Raw genomic sequence first — 24473 nt, 5'->3', positions numbered from 1 at the left:
GGATCCCCCGTTTTACTTACCTGACCCCCGAATTTCCGTGGGCACGATCCCGCATCGCTCTCTCCGCAGCTTCTCAGCTCTTCATTGGATAGATTGATAGCAGCGCAGCCATTGGCTCCCACTGCTGTCAATCAACTCCAATGATGCAGGGGGCGGGGCCGAGTCATACACTTGGCGGCTATGTACGCCGAGTGTATGACACGGGAGCACGCCGGCAAGGTAACCCCCTCGGGGGGGGGGGGGGGAGAGCTTCCAAGAGGGGATTATCTATTGCAGGGAGGAGCCGAGACAGCCGCCTTGGGACCCCAGAAGAGGAGGATCGGGGCCACTCTGTGCAAAACGAACTGCACAGTGGAGGTAAGTATGACATGTTTGTTATTTTTTTTTTTTTTAAAACAGGAACCTTTACAACTATTTTAATTTTTGTTAGGAATCACTTTGAACATCCCCTTCTTCCCTAGCATTTCTTGCTGTGACCATCTTGAGTAAGGGCAGATGATTCACGTAGCATTTACTTCCTGGAATACCACTTCCCTTAGATCAAGCATACTGACAGATGGGTGTATGACATCATTTGCTGAGAAATGGAAAGTGGGAAGTATCTGAAGAAACGACGAGGCCATTTTTTGAGATACAGCACTGCGTTACTTTAATGCCCTGTACACACGATCGGTTTGTCTGATGAAAACGGTCCGATCGACCATTTTCATCAGACGAACCGATCGTGTGTGGGCCCCATCGGTTTTTCCCCCCCTCATCGGTGAAAAAACTTAGAACCTGTTTTAAAATTATCTGATGGTTAAAAAAATCGATAAAAAAAAAACGATGTGGGCAAGCCCATCGGTTAAAAATCCATGCATGCTCAGAATCAAGTCAACGCATGCTCGGAAGCATTGAACTTAATTTTTCAAGCACGTCGTAGTGTTTTACATCACCGCGTTCTGACACAAACGGATTTTTAACTGATGGTGTGTAGGCACGACTGATGAAAGTCAGCTTCATCGGATATCTGATGAAAAAATCCATTGTGTGTACGTGGCATAACTGACAATTGCGTGGGCTTTCAAGCTGAACCAAAATAAAAATAAAAATCCTTTTTCCCCCCTCACAAGGTGGTATTTGGCCAACTCTGTGTTTATTTTTTGTGCTATAATAATAATAAAAAAAAAAAAAAAAAAAACAACACACAATAAAAAAAATATTAAATTTTGGTTTTACTTTCTGCTATAAAACATATCCAAAAAATAAGAAAAAATTGGGCTAACTTTACTGTTGTCTAATTTTTTTATTCAAAAAAGTGTATTTTTTTTTAAAGAAAGTGCGTTTGTAAGACCGCTGCGCAAATACGGTGTGACAAAGTATTGCAATGACCACCATTTCATTCTCTAGGGTGTTAGAAAAAAATGTATAATGTTTGGGGGTTCCAAGTAATTTTCTATCAAAAAAAATTGTTTTTAACTTGTAAACAACATACCGTATTTATCGGCGTATAATGTGCACTTTTTTCCCCTTAAAATCAGGGGGAAATCGTAGGTGCGCGTTATACACCGATCCGCGCTGAGCGCCGCCGCCGACATATACCGAGCGCAGTACACTCTGGTACGCTCGGCTCCGCTCGCGGTCACGCCCTGTCCCGCCTCCTAGCCTTTATGCGAGAGGAGCCGAGCCTAGCCGAGTGTACCCGACCGTACTGTGCTCGGTATATGTCAGCGGCGGCGCGGGAGAAGCGGGGAGGACACCACCAAGGCCACAGACGGACGCCGGACAGGACAAGGCCGCCGATGAACACCGGGCAAGACACCAACGAGGGGCATTCAAACTAAGTATTTCTTTTTTTTTTCTTAAAATTCGCTTCTAGGTTTGGGTGCGCGCTATACAGCAGTGCGCGCTTTACCCCGATAAATACGGTATCTGAAAAAGAGGCTCGGTCCTTAAGTGGATAAACGGCAGCTGTAAAGTTTCCATTATGTTTTTCAACACAAAAAAGCAAGCTAAACATACAAAAGGGCCAATCCCACAAAAACGTAACCCGTAAAAAATAAAAGTAAAAATGATGAGGTCGCTAGGTAGACTAATAATTGTATTTTTTAATTCCAGTGCTAAAAAGCCGAGGATAATTGCTGGGTGTTCCCAGCCGCTAACAGTTTTTAGCTGTAATCTTTATTGCCCAATAAAAAGACAAAAAGTAATACAAATTATACATTGAATTTGAACCAGTTCTAGAGTTGCTTGTCATGACTTGTTAATTCAGCAGCGGTATAGGAGAACGAGGTAATTGTATTAATAACAATAACATTTGTTTGATTCTATTTTTGAGGATAGACATTGCACATACGACAACATAGATCCGGTTTTTCTAGTTTCTCCAGTTATTGAGCTACACTGAAATCCAGGTCAGAGGAACACTTCGAGGTTACTCAGATGTTGCTAGTAAAATAAAAATATAAAATAAAAAGCGCCACCTCTTGGTGTGAATTGGTCCCTATTAAAGGGGTTGTAAAGGTTCATTTTTTATTTTCTAAATAGGTTACTTTAAGCTAGCGCATTGTTGTTTCACTTACCTTTTCCTTCCATTTCCCTTCTAAATGTTTTATTTCTTTGTTTTCTTTGTCTGAATTTCTCACTTCCTGTTCCTCCTCAGTAAGGTGTTCAGTAAGCTGTTCTAAATGACTTTCCACCGCTCGGATGATGGTGGAAAGCTTACCGAGGGGAAACAGGAAGTGACAAATTCAATCAAAGAAAAAAAACATTTAGAAGGGAAATTGAAGGAAAAGGTAAGTGAACCAACAATGCACGAGCTTAAAGGAACCAGATTAGACAATAAAAGATGAACCTTTACAACCCCTTTAATCATTCCTCGAAGAGCTAATAAATACCAGGAGTGCGTTATGTCTGGAGTTTAGGGATACAGCATTTGGGGGAGCATTGTATACAGCAATGGCAGCTGCTCGAAATTTTGAGGGTGGGGCAAAGAAACTGAAAAAAAACCATCAATTGCAGCCACTGTGCCCAAACGCCGCCACTGTGCCCATCAAACACTTACACTTGCCTGTCTCGGTGGGGCAGCGGGTCATGGCTCTTCCCGTCCTCTGTTATGATTGGATGCTAAAAAAGTCGGCGTCCAATCACAGCACCTGTTTCAGCCAATCAGGTAACAGACCCAAGCACCTAATTGGCCGAGAGGCAGTTCAGTGTTAGGAAAGCGAATATTGCTTTCCTAACACAACGCTGAGTGAATAGCGAGCACCCAGCATGGCGCCCACTGTTTACCTTTTCGGACTCCTATTACAGCCTATGGCTCTAATCCTGTACTTCCAAAAAATACCCTGCCGCTGTAGATCAGGTGCCTGGCGCCCGAAAAGGGGTCGGGCTCATGAATAGGAGGTGGCAGCGGCGACCATAGATGGATTCATGCATTGCAGGAGAGAGGGGGTGGTGTCCTTGCGCCCTTCATGGGCGCACTGCCACTGGTATACAGAGTTCAGAGTTGAGGAGTGCATTACGGTTGGAGGAGAACCACTTGTCCTTTAGGACAGGGGTCTCCAAACTTTCTAAATGAAGGGCCAGTTTACTGTCCTTCAGACTTTAGGAGGGCCAGACAGTGGCCATTGAAAGTAAAAAAGGTCCCAGCATCTGTGGGAAAAAACAAGGCCCCATCTTTGGTGTCAGTGGGGGAGTTGTGCACCATCATTGGTGTTAGTGGAAGGGATTGCACTCCTTCCAAAATGCCATCGGAAGGAATTGTGTCCCATCATTGGTGTCACTGGGCCCTATTGTTGGTGTTGTTGGGAGAAATTGTGCCCCATCATTGGGAGAAATGATGCCCATTACTGGTGTCATTGGGAGGAATTATGTCCCATTGTTGGTATCATTGGGAGAAATTGTGCCCCATCATTGGGAGAAATGATGCCCATTACTGGTGTCATTGGGAGGAATTATGTCCTATTGTTGGTATCGTTGGGAGAAATTGTGCCCCATCGTTGGTGTTTTTGGGAGGAATTGTGACCGTTCATTGGTGTCAGCGGAGATATTTGTGCCCCTTCATTGTTGTCAGTGGGGGGAACTTTGCCCCATTATTTGTATCAGTGGATGAAATAGTACCTCAAGGGCCAGATAAAAGCAAGCAAAGGGCTGCATCTGGCCCCCGGGCAGCAGTTTGGAGACCACTGCTTTAGGAGAAAGATCAAAACTCATCTCTTTTGAGGTCAAAAGGAGAAATGGTCAAACAAGCGCCCAGAGGCGATTTAGTTCGCATGTGCATCGCTATATAAGTTTGTCACTCACTCACTCATTACATACAGAGTGCAGGGTTGAGGAGTGCATTACATACAGAGTGCAGGGTTGAGGAGTGTACACGTCAGGGTTCAGCTTACTTCCACCCCTCCCCGGTTTTAAACTCTGTATCACTCTCCCCCATCTCCCATAATGGGAACACAGTCCACCTTACAATGTGATGCCCCACCCCACACTGCATCTCTTGTCCCCGCAATAACTTCAGGGCAGGCTGGGATCTGTGAGAGCCACCAAGAGGAAAGCTGTCCTTGTAAACACAGACGACTTCTGTGTTTACAAGTGAAAGTGGCAAGTGTGGAGCAGATGGTGAGAGCCAGAGATGGCAGAATATAGTTCCATACCTCCCAACTGTCCAGGATTTCGCGAGAATGTCCCGCGATTCGTGGTAAATCCCGCGGTCCCATGGTATTGTACCGCGATTTTGCTGTACCCCCCCCTTGCGATTACCCGTATCCCCCCCCCGCTCAACAACAACCTCGATCCACGATTTGATCCGGCCACCCCCCCCTCCCACAACTGTGATCCACGGATTACCCCCCCCCCCCGCTCAACAACTTCGTATGCCCATTTGTCCCTCATTATGAAGTTGAATAGTTGGGAGGTATGTAGTTCTGCCAAGTCATAGCCCAAAAAAGCCCAGGGTGCAAGGGCCACATGAAATGGCCTGGTGGGTTGGATTCTGCCCACGGGCCTTGTGTTTGACACATGTTCTAGAGCAGGGATATGCAATTAGCGGACCTCCATGCAGACCTCCCCTGATCTACAGCAGCGGGGTAATAGGCTCTAATAAGCTTCCGAAAAGGTAAACAGTGGGCGCCATGCTGGGTGCTCGCTATTCACTCAGCGTTGTGTTAGGAAAGCGAATATTGCTTTCCTAACACAGAACTGCCCTCAGCCAATTAGGTGCTTGGGTCTACAAGTCCCATCATGCCCCTGGGTGTCATGCTTGTGGCTGTGAGAGTCTTGCTATGCCTCATGGGACTTTTAGTTCCCCCCCTTAGCGTCCACCAATTGCATACCCCTGTTCTGGAGAAACCATAGGGTTGCACAGAACTCTTCAGCAGGGCCACAAAAGAATGAATTCTAATACGATTCACTTACCGCCAATTGCAAGAGCAATAGAAATATGCAGACAGACAGACTGCAGGTCTAAACTACAAACATCAACATACTAAGGTGCAAGCAATGATCTGTGTACAGAACAAGGCCTCAAGGGTTAATGCAGCAGCTTAGATCTTCGGTAGTGAAAAACAGGAGTGGCTCTTCTTTATTAAATTAGCTACACAGCCTATCATTAAATTGTGCTCATTTCCTAAAGCACAGAGAAAATCCCTGCTAATTAAAGCAAATGCACCTCTGTTATTGTTAGTAACAAACCGGCTATATTTGTTTTAATGCATGCATACCATTTCCCACAGTTTTCTAGAAAAGCCACTCAAGTCAAAATAAGCCTATTTGTATTACCATGCCAAGACGCAAAAGGTAAGTCCACTAAAACTGCTACTTATGTTTGGTAGAGGTCGTCTTCCACCTCTGGACACTGTGGCTAGAAGATTTCCATGTTCAGGATGAAAACTCACATTCTCACTAGGGTTGCATCGATGCCGATACTAAGCATTTGCACGATCGTACGTACGATCGATACCTGACACCGATACTTTCAGCTGTCAGCAGGATTCCTCCACTGACAGCTGAAATATACAAAAGCAGACAATTATCGGTTGTTAATGAGCGGGGCCGCCACATCCATTCAGATGTTAGTGAGGTTCCCCGGTTGACACCTAAAGTGTAAACTAAGGCCCCTTCCACATGACCCCTTGCAGCGGTCCGCCAGCTCAGCGGGAGATCTCTCCATGGATCTCTGCTGAGCTGGCAGATGACAGGTCCCTCTCTGCTCACTGAGGGGCTTGTCCAGCGCCGCTGTCTCCTATGGAGAGATTAGACGAAAAAACGAACAGCATGTCAGTTTTCATCAGATCTCACCTGATCACATCCGCCATGGACGGATGGCGACGTATCTTCCCCCGTCTGATTTTAACGGATCAGATGTCAGCGAACATGTCAGCGGTGACATCTGACGCTCCATAGAGAAGAATGGAGCGGCCGTTCAGGTCCGCCGAAAAAACTGATAGGCTGACCTGAATGGTTTGGCAGTGTGAAAGGGGCCCAAGTCCTGGCAATTAAAGCTGGCAAAAAAAAAACAGCCAATGTTTATCAACAACAGCCACTAATAACATTGTTTCTTTTTGTTTATACATCTAGGAGATCAAAGGGATGAACCTCAATCTGCAGATGAATTCAGTTTAAAGCAGCCTGTCAAGTAAAAAGATGTATCTTTTTATTTATTTTATTAAATGTTCCTCAGTTTAACCCCTTATTAATCCTTAGTTTATCTCTAATCAGCATTAACTCCTTATTCTTCTTCTCCATAAAATTTTGATTTTCTGGCATTTTTTTTTCACTTTTAACATGTTCACTAATATTTTTACACCTTTAACATATAATTTACATTTTTCACATTGGGAATGGCAGTGACATGGCAGAGCCAAGATGTTCTTGCAGATGGAGTCAGAAAAAGATATATGAAGCATATGGGGAGTTCAACCCATAGGGGCAGATCCACAGAGGGAGTACGCCGGCGTATCTACTGATACGCCGGCGTACTTTCAAATTTCCCGCGTCGTATCTTTAGTTTGAATCCTCAAACCAAGATACGACGGCATCTGGGTAAGATCCGACAGGCGTACAGCTTCGTACGCCTTCGGATCTTAGATGCAATACTTTGGCGCCCACTGGGTGGAGTTTGCGTCGTTTTCCGCGTTGGGTATGCAAATTAGCGATTTACGACGATCCACGAACGTACGCGCGGCCGTCGCATTTTCTAACGTCGTTTGTAGTCGGCTTTTTCCGCCGTATAGTCAAAGCTGGTATTTTGCGGCGTATAGATAGACTTGCCATGTTAAGTATTGCCGTCGTTCCCGCGTCAAAATTTGAAAAAAAAAAATTTGCGCATGTCGCCCTTGAATAGGGATGGACGTAACTCACGTCCAAGTTCAAAAAATGACGTCGTTGCGACGTCATTTCGCACAAAGCACGGCGGGAAATTTCTGGACGACGCATGCGCAGTTCATTCGGCGCGGGGACACGCTTCATTTAAATGAAACCAGCCCCCTGATCGCCGATTTGAATTCCGCCGCCAGAAATACACTACGTCGCCGTAACTTACGGCGTGAAATCGTTGAGGTTTCGAAATTCCGCCAGGTAAGGTATGGCAGGGGAAGCGTATCTCTGATACGCTGCGCGGATCCAATTCTCTCTGGATCTGGCCCATAGTGTCCACCAATAAACCAAAAAAAAAAAAAATCAGTTAAGGGTTAATGTACTTTACATTTTTAGGGTTTTGCAATACACCATTATCACAAAACACAATTTTTTTTAATTTTTTTTAGAAAAATCTAATTAAAAAACTAAATTGATCCAGTTATTCAGAACAAAAAAAAATAATGAATTTTACACACACATAGCAATCAAATATAACAAATAATCATTTTTGAAGTCCAAGCTTACAAAGGCATCACCAGCGCACAGACTAGCAATCAGTACTCCCATTTGTGCACTTCACACATACCATATACAAGAAGGACAGATAATATGTGCTTCAGTGGGTCTAACTGGAGAAAAAAAAAGAAATCTAAACTGATTGGATTACTGTTAACCTTCATAAAAATATGTGTACTAAAAAGGTACAGCACATATTTTGACCATCCATTTTACTGCAATACCTGACCTGATCATTAAAGTCATTGTAAAACCTACATTTTTTTATTTAGTTTTTTGACAAAATGCTATACTTACCTGCTCTATGCAATGGTATTGAACAGAGCAGCTGCGATCCCACCTGGCGCTCCTGGCTCCCCCCCCCCCGAGTGCCCACCTTAGCAGGACGCTTGCTATGGGGGAACACATGCGGGCTCCATAAAAGACACATAGAGCGTATCTCGGCTCTGCCCCTGCTCCCTTTTCACCAGCTGTGATTAACAGGAGGCCCCTGCTGCTGTCTCTAAGCCAATGAGCAAGGAGAGAGGGGAGGGAGCCGAAGCTCTCATGAACATCGCAGGATCAAGATCTGGCTCAGGTAAATATAGGGGAAGGGGGTGCATGCAGAGGTTTATTTTCCTTGCCCAGAATATATACAATTATTTTTTGACTTGCAAGTGTATGAAAACACGGCTGTGTTTGTCAGCCACTGAAGCTTAAAAACACCTGTATAGTAGATGTCAATTCCAGCTTAAAGTGGTTGTAAAGGCTAAAATGAATTTCACCCTAATGCATTCGCTGTATTAAGGTAAAAAAAAAAAACCTTCAACTGTCAGCCCCCCCAGCCCCCCAAATACTTACCCAAGCCCGATCTAAATCTAACACTATGCAGCTGCTCTTTCTATCCCTCCTCACTGGACTCTGAGATCAGCGGAAGCTATTGGCTCCTGCTGCTGTCAAAATCTAGTGATGAGGGAGTAGGGGGGCTGAGCTGAACTCCATTGACACGCACAGTTCAGCTCAGCCCCCCTACTCCCTCATCACTAGATTTTATTATTAAGCTGACATGTGTGCCACCCTAGGAAGCGACTTTTCTAGGGTGGCACGCAGAGAAGAGGAGGAGCACAGAACACCAGCGGGGGACCCCAGAGGAGGAAGATCGGTGCTGCTCTGTGCAAAACCACTGCACAGAGCAGACAAGTATGACATGTTTGGTATTGAAAACAAAAACATTTAACTTTACAATCACAAAGTGATTGTAAAGTAAATGTTTTATTAAAATAAAAATAGGTATTCTACAGAGCAGTGGCTTACCTTTTCACCTGGATTCCCCCCCCCAATCTGTTCCTCCTTACCTGTGGGTACCCTCTGCCCTGTGTTGGGTGCGCTCCCGAGCAAGGCTGTGTGTGTCCATATACACAGTCTGGCTTGGCCATGCTCCCTGTTTCTCCCGCCTCACCAGATTTGACTGACAGCAGCAGGAGCCAATGGCCCCACTGCTCTCAGAGCCCTGTAATACGAGAGAGGAGGCAGGTAAGTGTTTAGGGATTGGGGGGGGGGGAGGGGGAGTAGTGGGAAAAAGGTCTTTTAGATCCCCGATCCCTCCATAAAGAGTACCTGTCACCATCTATTACTGTCACAACGGATGTTTACAATCGCCATTTTATTCTCTAGATTCTCTGCTAAAAAAAAAAAATTCTAATAATAAAAAAATGTATAATATATATATAATGTTTGGGGTTCTCAATAATTTTCTAGCAGAAAATAAGGATTTTAACTTGTAAACACCAAATGTCAGAAATAGGCTTAGACATGAAAAGGTGAAAAAACATGTACCTTTACAATCCCTTTAAAAGTGTGTTTAAAAACAGCTCTGAACTTAATCAGTTAACAAAAAAAAATAATCAGAACCAAGAATTATTTTCTATGGGCAATGGACATTACTTTGGCTTTGTAAAGCTCTCTAAATAAATATCATCCTCTGAAACATATAATGAACCACCAAATCCTCCCGTAACAGGGGATATTTTTATTTTAAAACAAATTGTTATAGTAAGAACTCTCGTAAAGTTGGCAACAAAATTATGGTGATCCTCCCCCTTCCCCCAAGAAACACAGAATTAGTCTATGCAAAAAAAAAAGAAAAAAAAGAAGACAGAAAAAAAGCAAAACGCAAGAACCTAAAAAGGAACTGAATACAGGAAGAACATGAAAAAGAAAAGAAAATGCAGTGTGGGGGGAGGTGCGCATAAAAGGCAAGAATGAAAAGAAAGGAGGGGGAAAGAGTGAGGAAGAGAAAGAAAGGACTGGGGAAAAAAAAGGATTTTGAATAGAGAACTGTACCCAGATGAATGGTGTGTACATAAAGGAAAGATTGCCTGAAAAGAAACAGCCACATGAAATAACCTCCTTCACAGGCACTGCCAATCAAAACCACAATGCAAACGTTTCCATTCTTTCCTTGTGCTTCCACTTTCTGCTTTTCCAAAGTGGGCCATGGAAGAAATGCTCAAGTGGGGGTTGGAGACTAGAATTTTAAGCGATTAAATGTTGGTGCAGATTAGGAAGAGCCAGATAGATTGAGAGAGAGCTGCAGGGACATGGATAAATAGAGAGATGGAGAGATGAGAGACCGATAGATAGGCAGATATCCCGCATAATCAAAGTCTCACGGTTTAATGCTCGCTGATACTTGATTGCTCTATGTTATCAAGATTCTTTTTTTTCTTTTATCGCTGCTCAGATTGCACTGATGTTGTTGACAACATTGATTTTCCAGGCAGGGCTATGTGATTTTCTTTTTAGCAATGTGACCGATTTAAAAACAGAAGCATGGCCAAAACTTTATTGAGGCATGCTTCTCTTGTGGGTCATAGAAGTGCGCCCACTTGTGACCCAGAACCGGCCAACAGCAGGCTAAAGCATCAGAGCCGGTCCAGGCTCTGGAAGAATCTTGACAATAATGTCAGGATCCCCCGCCAGATGCCTGACCGGCAGCTGGCTCAGCCTCTTAACAGTCAGACGCTAACGCCCCCTCCACAGGACAGTGCGCCAGTGAGCGCTGGAGGGGCAGAGCTGAGAGCGTCACCACTCTCTGCTCAGAGTGGACTATAAACAGAGTGATCAGCAGTCATGTGATCACTCAGTTCTTGGGTTTAGAGCCGGTGTCTTGTCGAGCTGGTTCCTCCATCGTGTGTACGCGGCATTAGACTTCTATTATATCCTGCGAGTTTGGTGGCCTGATAGCACACCAAAACTTCTGCATTCAGAAAGCGCACCACACCTGCAAGATATAATAGAAGTCTATGGCAAAGTTTAGCTAACCCGTAGGAAGTCCGCAAGTGCACTGCCCTTCACCCACAGTGCGAGTAAACTAGAGCGCAACAGTGTGAAAGCAGCCTTAGGATCCTTTTACATGATCGGCCCGATAGGGTCCACCTGTCCATTTTCTTTTCTTTTTGGGATTGTGATTAAACAGAGACTAAACATCCAACAGGGATTGGTCCCATGGAAAATAATGATTGGAAAATGAATGTTGTTTAAAATCTTCATTATGCTATTCAAAATAAATAAAAAAAAAATTGAAATTCTGAACCGTTTCATTTCATTTGTGGCCCACGACTGGCTACCAAATCACTAAAGCGGAGGTCCACACAAAAATGGAACCTCCGCTTTTCGGAACCCCTCCCCCCCTCCGGTGTCACATTTGGCACCTTCCAGGCATAGACCCCTGCAGAATCTGAGGGGGTCTACGTCACTTCCTGTCCCGCCCCCCCCCCCCCCGCTGTCTTCTGGGAAACCCACAGGCATCGGGGACCAGCGAGGACGCACAGCGCGATTCACGCATGCGTAGTAGGGATCAGGGAAGTGAAGCCGCAGCGCTTGACTTCCTGATTCCCTCACAGAGGATAGCAGAGGCAGCATCCATGGAACGGGTCGGCCTCAGGAGCCGACATCGGACACCCTGGACAGGCAAGTGCCCATTTATTAAAAGTCAGCAGCTGCAGTATTTGTAGCTACTGGATTTTAATATTTTTTTTAGGCGGACCTCCGCTTTAAGTGGCCCTCACTCTTCAAAAGGTTGAGCAGCTTAAACGGTTGCATTTGTAGAGCAGGCTATAAACTGCTAGGAAGCCTCTAAATCACAGGTGTCAAAACACAAGGCACGTGGGCCAAATCCGGCCCTCCAGGCCATTTCATGTGGCCCTAGCACCTGTCCTGCAGCTGCAGGAGAGCTCCAGCCCTCCTCTGGTCCTCCCCCAGACTTTCTGATTTCAAGCAATGCATCCAGCTTCTTCCCAGCAGCAGCATAAGGAAAGGGGGGTGCACTGTGATATAAGGGAGAGACTCAACTTCTGATGGTGGGGTGGCTCTTGACATCTAATGCAAGGAAAGGGGATGTGCTGGACATCTAATCTTACAGATACATTCGGTCCTTTTGAGGGTAATCTTAATGAAACCGAGTTTGACACCCCCTGAATGGACGCGCCAGGCAACACTTTTGCCTATATACACAAGGGGAAATATCTATAGTGATATGCTCACATGGATTGACTTTACAGGAACATAGCATTTCACATATACAATAAAGCAAATAGCTAGAAAGAACATCACCTAAAAAACTTTCCAACACATTGTTCATGGACCTATTACTGTCCACCAAGAAAAAAATAAAAAAAATGTACAGCTGAATGTGCTCTGTAACGCTCGTTATTCTAATAGATAAAAAGCTTCAGGAGGTTAGAATATATTTTTTCAAAAAAAAAAAAAAAAAAAAAAAAAAATAGTTGCTCAACAAATAATTGAACATCTTTCTTCCTGCAGTCAATGTAACCCTTGAATGACCAGCGTCTGTAGCTTTGCTTGTCTGAGACATACAGAACAGTACAGAAATACTCACTGATTAACATGGAGTGTTGACTTCCGAGACCAACTGCTGTCACGTTTTCACAACTGTTTTGTCTAGAAGGGAAAAAATGACATATTGCATTAAATTTTTTGTAATCCATACAGTTCCCTGCTGCCAATGAAAACGTATATTTAATTAGCATATGATGTACAGTGCCTTGAAAAAGTATTCATACCCCTTGAAATTTTCCACATTTTGTCATTGTACAACCAAAAACGTAAATGTATTTTATTGGGATTTTATGTGATAGACCAACACAAAGTGGCACATAATTGTGAAGTGGAAGGAAAATCATAAAATGGGTTTTCAAAATTTTTGTACAAATAAATATGTGAAAAGTGTGGCGTGCATTTGTATTCAGAGTCAATACTTTGTAGAACCTCCTTTCACTGCAATTACACCTGCAAGTGTTTTTGGGGATGTCTCTACCAGCTTTGCACATCTAGAGATCGAGTCATTTTGGCCATTCTTCTTTGTAAAATTGCTCAAGATCTGTCAGATTGGATGGAGAGCGTCTGTGATCAGCAAATTCAAGTCTTGCCACAGATTCTCAATTGGATTTAGGTCAGGACTTTGACTGGGCCATTCCAACACATGAATATGCTTTGATCTAAACCATTCCATTGTAGCTCTGGCTGTATGTTTAGGGTCATTGTCCTGCTGGAAGGTGAACCTCCGTCCCAGTCTCAAGTCTTCTGAAGGTGCTATATAGGAGTTGTATGGGCAGTGAGAATACCATCTAAGAGGTGTGGGGGGGGCTTAAATAAGATATAGAGAAGATGGAGAACCGTGGGGCTGAGTTATGCCCGATTTTGTCTCTATCCCCTGCTCTCTCCCATTTCCCTCCCTAAACCTTCTTCCCTGCCCCCACTTTATATATTCCATTAAAAAATTATTAATTTTTTTTCTCTCCCTATCAAGATAGAGAAGTGGGTTTGGGGTTTCTAACATATGGGTAGGGGTGATGGGTACGTGAATCGCAGAAACTAGGGTGAAACTAGAGCAGAAGCCATCTTAACCCTAGAACCCCCCCCCCCCCCCCCAATGAGTCACAATTTGATTTTTTTTTACATGTATGGTATTTCACAGTCAGTAAGGGGGAGTGTGGTGGGACTATAGAGTGGAGGGGCATAGGGTGGATGGGTAAGGGTACACAGTAATCTGGGAGGAATTAGGGGGCATCTGTATGCAGATATTCCCAGATCCACCCCTCAAATAAAGAATTCACAATACACAAATTTGTAGGTATTTTTATGTTTTCATTGTTTATAATGGGGAGCAATTTATTTTGTATAGAGATTTGGGGGGGGGGGGGGTATTAATAGTAGACAGAGCCGGAGAGGTTTTCATAAGATTGAGAGAATCTAGGAATTATGTGTGTTTTATGGAGGATTTAAAATATTTTTTAGGAATGATTCACATACCGTATTTATCGGCGTATACCGCGCACTATTTTGCCCTGAAAATCAGGGCAAAATCGTGGGTGCGCGATATACGCCGATACCCGCTTTCCCGCCACGAGTTTGAATACTGCGCCGGCATATACCGAGCGCAGTACACTCGTGTATCTTCGGGCAGTCTCGGCGCCTCTCGTACTGACGTCCTGAGCGTACAGGACGTCAGCGCGAGAGTTGCCGAGCCTGCCCGACGATACACGAGTGTACTGCGCTCGGTATATGTCGGCGCAGTATTCAAACTCGGCGTGGGAAACGAGCGGGGAGGAAGGGAGGACGCCGCAGAAGGACGCCGGACCCGACAAAGAGGACACCCGAAGCCGCAGACGGACGCCGGACCCGACGAGGCCGCTGATGGACGCCGCTCAAGACACCAAAACTAAAGTACAAAACATTTTTTTTCCCACAGGAATTCGGGCAACTTTAGGGGTGCGCACTATACGCGGGAGCGCGCTATACCCCGATAAATACGGTATATGTTTTTAAATGTTATGTAATGCCTTGTGCTTTATATAAAAAATGTAATAAAAAGAGGTTAAAACACAAAAAATTATGCATATAGGGCAATCATGGAATGCAAACAAACATACAAAATTTAAGTCCACGTAAATAAAAGAAATGAAGATATAAATAACTTGAAAATATAATAAAAGGTGATCTTCTTTAAAAAAAAGTTCATAGATGCAGTATCCATCATCCGTAATAAGTAAAGTATCTTTGTGCAGAACCTCGATCACAGATAATAGAAATGTACGCTCACCAGATGGATATGACCGTCTATCTCTAGAAAGGTCTACAGAGCTTAGATCTGAATGTACATAACACTGGTCCTAAGGGCAGCTCCAAATTACTCTTTACATAGGGCAAGATACAGAATTCCTCAGCCTAACCTTCTTCTCATGGACCGTGAAAAGCAATATGGGAATAAAATCTGCCAATAGTGTAAAATCTTTGTATGCATTTTGTTGACATTTAAAAGTGCACTTGCATTATTAAAATATCAAAAGCCCCATAATAATAAAAGCAGTTTTTGCCCGCAAAAAGACAAACACTTGCACTTCCAGGATAGGTAGAACGCAATGACGTCAGCACGCAGCTCCGTCCAATGCGTTTCGTCATGGATGCCATTGTTCGGGGCACATAGAAATGCAAGCCATTTTAAACCATTTCAAAATGCAATTACAGGGACGAACTGAGGGAGCGTGCAAAGGGCTACCCAAGCCTTGAGATCTTTATCCCATTTTTAGGACAAGAAGTGTCCACATTAGGTTTAAAATAGATAACGAGATCTGCCGGAACAGTACAGACAGGGTAATAACACCACAGCCTTAATTTTGAATAGCGGTAAGCTAGATACAATTTTTTTTAGCAACAAAAGCAAGCAAAAAAGTTAAGCAGCAATTTTTAAAAATAGTTTTCTAAATTATGCAATGTGAATGGTAACGTAGCAAATATAAAAGTAGGTTATAGAGCTGCACAATTAATCGCGAAAAAATTGCAATCTCGATTCACCCCCCCCCCCCCCCGCGATCTCCAGGCTGGATGACCCGCAATTTTCGTGTGTGGCCATAGGAATGTCCCCGGCTTTGGCCTAGCTCCGGAGCGGTGGCCATCTTGGTACACCCCACACTCCTGCACAGTAATGACAGTGAGAAGGGGGCAAGCGAACATCTTGTTACACCCAATGGAGTTTTAGATTTCAGTTATTTTCAACACTAAACGGAGCTTATGTGCTTAAATACAGTATATGTAAATCTGACAGACTGTTTACATGTTCAATTTTAAAAGCAGCAGCAAATCTTACATGCTTGCTAACGTGACAGAACACCTCTGATTTTCACATTTAGTTAAATGTGAAAATCGGAGCTGCTCTTTTACATTAGCAAGCATGTAAGGTTTGCTGCGGCTTTTAAAATTTAACATGTAAACAGTCCATCAGATTTACATATGTAGCGCCCCCTTGCTTTCAGCATGGGCACTAGGCTAAAGTTAGTGGGAATAGGAGAGTTATTTTGCTCCCATTCACAATTTGTTTAAATTGTGACTTCTGTCATTTCAGAAATGTCCACTGGGTCAGTCTGTATTCCAGGGATGTGATACCATCCCTGGCCAGCAGTTGACGTCAGAGGGGTTCTGGCAGAGCAAGTTCTCCCCAGCAGCCAATTAGAGGAGCATGCTGGGGAGGGGTATATCTGTGACAGGTGTCATGTGTTCTAAAATCTTTGCGGGGTCCCCGTTCCAGGTGCGGCATCCACCTTCAGGGTGCATGCATCCATGGATCCCACCGGCGCGGCCCACCTGGCCAAAGTTGCAGACCACTTGGAACCTCATCCGGAGGTACAAGGGGACCCCAGTGACTTGCTGGGTTCCCGGTTCTATTGAAAGGATCCCAGGCTGGGTGCCGTTCGATTGGGGAGTCAGTTTGAGGAGGACCCGGAGGCAGGTTGTCCAACAGAGCCTGAACAAACCAATTGGGGATCTGGTGACCAGAGTACTGACAGGTATGCTTGCTGTCATCTGGTGACCAACGCAGAAACCTACTGGGAGGATTCGCTCCATTTATCCATCTAGCTCAGTTATTGTAATTGGCCTGTGGCAGAGGCCCTAGAGCCAGGTCTGTGAGAGAGGCCTGTTCCTCCCAGAAATGACATCTCGGCTGCCAGGCTCTTGAGAGGGGTCTGTCCGGGGGCACTTTACCCACTCTATTTGGAGTGGCGACGAGTTACAAATTGGTACTATACAGAGCAGTAGACTGCTCCATTCAATATCCAGGCCTGATACTGCAAAGTTCTCTCTCTTTATCAACCTTGTCCTTCCCAATTTATGTTGATGTTGGCCGTGTTGGGCCTGGAGAATAAAGCATTGGAAAAACACCTTTATTCACTGTCTGGACATTCGCTCACTGTTTTGACTCACTGCTATCACCCCTAGGCATACTGCAGGGTAACTTAATACGCCGATCCCAAAACAAATCAGCGGCTCCTGCGGGGGTAGCGCTACACATATACTGTATTTAAGCACATAAGCTCCATTTTGTGTTGAAAATAACTTTAAATACATACATTTTTGAGAATCTTGAGAGAATCGTGATCTTCATTTTATGCAAAAGAATCAAGATTCTTATTTTTCCAATAATAACCATTCAGTTCTACCCACAGAGAAACCACACACACACACACACACACACACACACACACACACACACACAAACCTCCATATACACAATCCTATACCCACAATTGATCCAAAAAAAAAAAGCGTGATTCAAAATGCTACAGCGGGGGGGAAAAAATCCTTCCTGATCCCCAAGAGACTATAAACATGTTTTTTTAACTTGGCTGCAAATGTGGAAATATGCTTAAAATGTGCTATAAATGGCAGTCTATTGGGGGTAAATCTTAAAAACTGAATTCTGACAATTTTTTAAGGCTAATTAGCAAGTTATTGTCAAAACAGGGCAGTATTTGGGTACTGCCATGGGGGATATTTAAAGAAAAACAAAAATCTGTTATTAAAAGGCTGTAGAGGGGAGAGTAGGGATCAGTGGAAATGCTGGGGGGAGTTCTGATTAGAGGTCGACCGATTTTTTCAAAATTAGGCCGATATTTAACATGGCCGCTAGCGGTGCCACGGCTCCGGAGCTAGGCCGAAGCCGCGGCCTTTCCCGATGCTGTGACCGCGGCGGCAATCCGCGGATTGCCGCCGCGGTCACAGCATCAGGAAAGGCCGCAGCTTCGGCCTAGCTCCGGAGCCGCGGCCATCTTGGTACACCCAGCGCGGCAGCCAACCAGCGGACCTGTAACAGCCAATCGGCGGCCGCCGCTGCCGACATCCTCCGCTCTGAAAAAAAAAATGTCCCCTGACGTGCTGTGCGCCCTGTCTCTGCCTACAAACCCCAGAATGCAGCGCGGGCTGGTAACTGCCGGCCCGCGCTGCATTCTGGGATTTGTACGCAGAGGCAGGGCGCGCAGCATGTCAGGGGATGTTTTTTTTCAGAGTAGAGGATGTCGGCAGCCGCCGCCGATTGGCTGTTACAGGCCCGCTCTGCATTCTGGGGATTGTAGGCAGAGACGGGGCAGCACGTCAGGGCCAGGGACATTGGAAATTTCTTGTACTGGGAGATGGAACGGAGCCTGGAGCGCTCCGCTGGTGGCAGTGAATGACATTGGGCTGTACTGGTGGGCACTGATGTGAGGCACTAATGAGGTGATGCACTGATGAGGTGATGCACTGGTTGGCACTGATAAGGTGATGCACTGGTTGGCACTGATAAGGTGATGCACTGGTGATATACGCTGGTGGGCAATGATGGGATGCACTGGTGCATTGGTGGGCATTGATGAGGTGGCACTGGTGGGCACTGATAGGCTGCACTGGTGGGCACTAATGAGGTGGCACTGATGGGCTGCACTCCACCCTAAACAATTATCTCCTCTCCACCCTAGGTTTTTTGAGATGAGGGGAAAAAATAAAAAATCGGCAACACATATCGGCCATCCCGATTTCCAAATATCGGCATCGGCATCAGCCAGACAAAAACCCATATCGGTCGACCTCTAGTTCTGATCGGCCAACTTAGGTGCTCTTGATCAAGGTCATCTGCTGATCTGAGAACTGTAGTGGGGACTTGTAATGGCAACTATAATAACAGGTAGTGTTACTCACTGTGTCTCCGACTTTGTGGTGTCTCGTAGCAGTGACACCTATGTGGAAATTAGGAGATAGTGTATCCTCCAGCCCCTCCCACTTCACATACCTCACCAGTCAGCTGACCTCTAGGCTCCACCCCCAGCCATGCTGTGAACTGAATGGGCGGCTGCGAAGAGGCTGAGTGGGCGGCCCCAGGCTACAGGGACATCCCTGCTGGGCGGCCGCAAAAATGCTGGGAGAGCCAGGAACAGCCCAGGATTTGGTGACCCCTGGCAAATCATCATTTGACCCCCGAGGGTCAAATGATGTTGTGTCTGCATAAATATTGTGTCTGCAAGCAAACTAAAGACCCACCTGTTTATTCAGGAATATGGGAGTCATTGATAGTGGGGCAGACTCCTTAAATTAGGAGAAAACACATTTAGTGCATAGGTGTGCACAGGGCAGGACTTAGGGTGGTGGGGGCCCCCTGGAGCCGAGAATTGGGGGGGATCGAAGATGTTGAGAAAGGGGGGGGATCATAGTTGTTGAGCGGGGGGGGGCGCGAATTGAAGTTGTTGACCGGGGGGCGCATTGAAGTTGGTTGTTGAGCGGGGGGGGGGGTGCCTCTCACCTGTGCACGGAATGAGTCGGCTATCTTTCTTCAGCAGACATCCATCCACACACCACTCCTGGGCGGGAAGGGGGTTGTTGCGCGGGGGGGGGGGGGGGGGGGGGGAGTGCCTCTCACCTTTGCCGACAGCCGGGGCCACAGACTGTCATTAGCCCGGCTGTCGGCTTTCTTCCCTTCAGCAGCCACAGTCCTCCACACACCGCTCCGGTCCCTCCTGCTTCCGTGCTGCCCCCTCTTGCAGTGCGGGAAAATTAATCCTTTCGCGGGACTGCGGGAAGAAGCTGTCTGTGTGGGAAAGTCCCACAGAATCCGTGCGTGTTGGGAGGTATGCACAGGGCCACCATCAGTAATTTTGGGGCCCCTTACACAGCTTAAGGCTTAGGCCCCCTGGAGCAGAGAACCGGGGGGGGGGGTTCTTAAAGGGGGTTGCCAACCGGGGCCCATGGGCTTGAGCCCAGTCAAGCCCAATGGTAAGTCCGGCCCTGGGTGTGCATGCTGACCTGGGGCCCTTAACGAATCAGATTCACAAAGATTTTCTTAGAGGAAATGTGCTATAAAAATAAATATAATTTTTAATTCTTTTTATTATATAGGACAGTAACCTCAAGTAAACAGCTGTACAGGCACCGTGTGCAGTATCTATACATTGTTTATATGCTTAGAACTCAAAAGGAGGCCTTTGCCCATGCTAAGTACCACCCCCCCCCCCCAAAGAGTAGCACATGTAGTGCTGGATTATCACTATTAATCTTTCTTAGATTAGCTATATTGGATAACTTTTTCAGATGCATCAAATCTTTTACAATGCAAGCGCCAGTCTCCCAAAGGGGACTTACAATAAGTATTGTAATATTTTTGCTCTGTTGCACCCACATTACTTTTATCCTCTTCTCTAGGATCGCCCCTTCACAGGATTTATAGCTGCTATCCATGGGGTGATAATGTTTTCAACAGAAATGCACCAGACTGTGTATATGAAACAAAAAAACATCATTAAATTTGAATTTTTTTACTGATTCTCCAATCATTTTTGCTGATTAACCACATTGCAGCAGCAGCCGCCGCACGCACATATACGTCTACACAATGGCACAGGCAGGCAAATGGGCGTACCTGTATGTCCCTTTAAAGGGGTTGTAAAGGTTTGTTTTTTATTTTCTAAATGGGTTCCTTTAAGCTAGTGCATTGTTGGTTCACTTACCTTTTCCTTCGATTTCCCATCTAAATTTTTTTTTTCTTTGTCTGAATTATTCACTTCCTGTTCCTCCTCAGTAAGCTTGCCCCCATCATCTGAGCCGCCATCATCTGAGTCAACGTGCTCACCCCCTCCCTTAGGACTACATCCCTGCGGGGAGACGCTGTGTTCAAAGCATCTTACTGCCATAGGCGTGCTCACAGGGTGTGCCCAAGCACACCCTAATCATTCTGTGCAGCACAGATTCCCCCTGTTTTAGGATGAGTGAGGGAAGGGGCCGGTAAATATGTATTGATCAGCCCCTTCCCTTTCTGAATGAACATGGTGAGTGATCAGTAGTGTGTGTTTGAGCTTTGGGGTGCACACCCTAATGCAATAGGCTGCGCACACCTATGCTTACTGCAGGGATGTAGTCCCAAGGGAGGGGATGAGAACGCTGACTAACCCCCAGTCAGAACGGCTCGGATGATGGGAGCAAGATTACTGAGGAGGAACAGGAAGTGAGAAATTAAGACAATGAAAAAAACATTTAGAAGGGAAATGGAAGGAAAAGGTAAGTGAACCAACAATGCACTAACTTAAAGGAACCCATTTAGAAAATAAAAAAACAAACCTTTACAACCCCCTTAAAATTTTCCACCCAGTAGGCACCTGCCGTTTGCCCACCCTCGCCTGTCATGCAAATTGGAGATGGGGAAACCCGCATTCAATGCGCATGTATGTGACCCCCAGCCCAAGAGTTTTACAATCGCATCACTACACAATGGTAAAAAAAAGAAGATCATTAGAGCCATCAAAAAAATAAAGGATTATATAAGATTTAGGCCAATCAATTCACCACACTTTCATACTATACAGCAGGGTTTCCTAACCAAATTTCCTCCAGAGGTTGCTAGGGGATTCTTGAGCAATTTCTGCCTCTCAGATAAGTTTATACTGACACCATTGATCGATTTAACTATCTGTAATGGAGTAATTCTTCCCAATGACCACAAGTGTAAGGAGCATTGGGGCAGATCCACAGAGCAAGTACGCCGGCGTATCTACTGATACGCCGGCGTACTTTTTAAATTTCCCGCGTCGTATCTTTAGTTTGAATCCTCAAACCAAGATACAACAGCATCTGGGTAAGATCCGACAGGCGTACGGCTTCGTACGCCTTCCGATCTTAGATGCAATACTTCGGCGCCCGCTGGGTGGAGTTTGCGTCGTTTTCCGCGTCGGGTATGCAAATTTAGCGATTTACGACGATCCACGAACGTACGCGCGCCCGTCGCATTTTCTAACGTCGTCTGTAGTCGGCTTTTTCCGGCGTATAGTCAAAGCTGGTATTTTGCGGCGTATAGATAGACTTGCCATGTTAAGTATGGCCGTCGTTCCCGCGTCGAAATTTGAAATTCTTTTTTTTTTTGCGCAAGTCGTCCGTGAATAGGGATGGACGTAACTCACGTCTAAGTTAAAAAAATGACGTCCTAGAGACGTCATGTAGCGCAATGCACGGCGGAAAAAATTTCGGAACGACGCATGCGCTGTTCATTCGGGGCGGGGACGTGCTTCATTTAAATGAATCACGCCCCCTAATCGCCGATTTGAGTTCCGCCGCCAGAAATACACTACGCCGCCCTAACTTACGGTGCGAAATCGTTGAGGATTCGAAATTCCACCAGGTAAGGTACGGTGGCTGGCCCATTCTCCCCATTGATCATCCCCGGGGCTGCCATCAGGGGGGTACAGGCAGTACACCTGTAAGGGGCCTGGAGGTTCCCAGGGCAACCCCCCCTCTTTTTTTCATAAGATAGATATAGAGAGAATATATATATATATATATATATATATATATATATATATATATATATATATATATATATAAAATCATTTTTTTTGCTTTATTAAAAGGGCCCAGAGGTCCCCAGATTGCTACCCCCCTTTTAAATAATATATATATATTAATTATATTTTTGTAAGGGGCCCAGAGGTTCCCAGGGCAACCCCCCCCCCCTTTTTTGGTTCTTCAGCACCCAAAGAGCCCCCAACCTCAAATCACCCCCCCCCCGCTTCTCAATTAGTGGCGGCACCCACCCGCTTCTCAATTTCGGCTCTGATCATCCCACCAATGAAATTGGAGTATATTTTTATAAGGGGTTCCCGGAGACCAGAAAGTTATTTCGAGGGTTCATCTGTGTTGAAAAGTTTGAGAAAGACCGCTTTACATAACTCGGCAAATTTTTTGTTTGACTCTGAAAACAATACATATGGCATTTAAAATGGCTGAAAATAAAAAAGACATATCTGGAAGTGCAGACTGGAATTATGCAGTACGCGTTTCCCTAAACAGAGCATTTCGAGAAAGGATAAGGGAACAGGAAAGATAAATTTAGAACACCTAAAATCCATCCATCATTCTGGGCACCCATTTCCTTCTTCAAGGAAACTATAAAGACCAACCAAGATTTTTGCTTCAAGATAATCTACAGATTTCCAGCTGTTTAACAGAAAACCAATTACTGGTGCCGACTCAAAACTTCATTTCTATTTTCCATTTCATGCAGATTGGATTCCACCCAAGTCAATTCTGACTAAATTTGTATGTGTGGAATTGTGAGCTCTTTTCCATGGTAAATGTTAACACTATTTAAAGCAGTTGTATACCTAAATTTTCGACTTTGTATTGCTCAAAGCATCTTAATCTCCCCAATGCATTGCTCTGTGTCTTTTCTGTCCTACCTGCTTCCTTTCCTGTATATCGCGGATATGCCAAGTGATGACGTTGTTCCGCGCATGCGCCATACGATCGTTCAAACCGGCAAGCCGAGATGCTGCCGGTGATCTGCCGTGCTGGTTCCAGCTATCTTGGAAGTTCCAGCGCATGCGCAAACTGATGTGCTGAGACGGTTCCAGCTAATGGGAAAGTTCCTACAAGGACTGCGCGCAGGCGCAAACTTGCTGACGGAAATCTCCGAACCTTGGCCGGCATCTAGGGCGACGTGGATTTCGAGGTAAGTGGCCAGTCGGCCTCACGTCCTCGCTTCGCTCGGACGGTTCGCTCCGCTCGCTCGGCCTCCTGGCTTTTTTTTTTTTTTTAACATCCTCCAATCCAAGGGGATGTTAAAGAATGAGCCTGAATGCCGGGCGAGGTTTGGACATTTCCGTCGGGAAGTTTGCGCCTGCGCAGTCATTGAAGGAAATTCCCCGTTAGGGGAACATTGAGGACAAGTCACCGGCCAAATCTCTGTTTATGTCGGGGCTGCGTCATTTCCTGCTGTTGATGTCAGCCCCGACATCACGCGATGGTTTGCGCTGACTTTTCCTCCCCCCAGAGTTTCATGGATGGAAACGAAGAAGAGGCTTGAATATTGGCCGTAGTGTGCACGCGCAGGATTACAGCAAGCGTAATCAACTGTGGGCGGAAGTAATGCCTGCAGCAGATGCGGAAGACCTAAACGAGAATGGCGCAGGCATACTATGAGAAGGAGACTGCAGAACAGCCAAGATTTAAACGGTACAATTAAAAATTACATTTAAAACATAACGATCGATAGATGCAGCGGTACAGTGTCTTTCTAAATATGTAAATAGTTCAGGGAGGAGATGAGGGTATACAACCACTGTAAGGATGAATTAAAATAATCCTAATGGTTTTATTGCATTGTACCAAGTGTCCGAAAGCAGATTTTGAGAAGTAGAGTATAAAATGTCCCTTTGTAAGGAAAACTGTATACTACTTCCAAGAAAATAGAAATCATTTAAACTGAAGGAGATGATACATTTATTCCCCAATAGTCCATATTTTAATAGGAAGTGTTCTAACCTACGAAGGAAAGT

At 45.3% G+C, this 24473-nt stretch overlaps 1 protein-coding gene across 1 annotated transcript in view; it reads right to left on the bottom strand.

The window, feature by feature from the left end:
• ZNF710 (zinc finger protein 710) overlaps positions 1-24473 on the bottom strand; it is a 168122-nt gene that overhangs the window by 106268 nt on the left and 37381 nt on the right. Inside the window, exon 2 of the mRNA XM_040342458.1 lies at positions 12731-12792. The gene's annotated coding sequence lies outside the window, so the exon portion shown is untranslated. The remainder of the gene's footprint in view (positions 1-12730; positions 12793-24473) is intronic.

This window comes from Rana temporaria, chromosome 3 (assembly GCF_905171775.1).
Source record: "Rana temporaria chromosome 3, aRanTem1.1, whole genome shotgun sequence".
In the NCBI taxonomy this organism is placed as follows: domain Eukaryota; kingdom Metazoa; phylum Chordata; class Amphibia; order Anura; family Ranidae; genus Rana; species Rana temporaria.
This window is presented reverse-complemented; position numbering and strand designations above follow the sequence as displayed.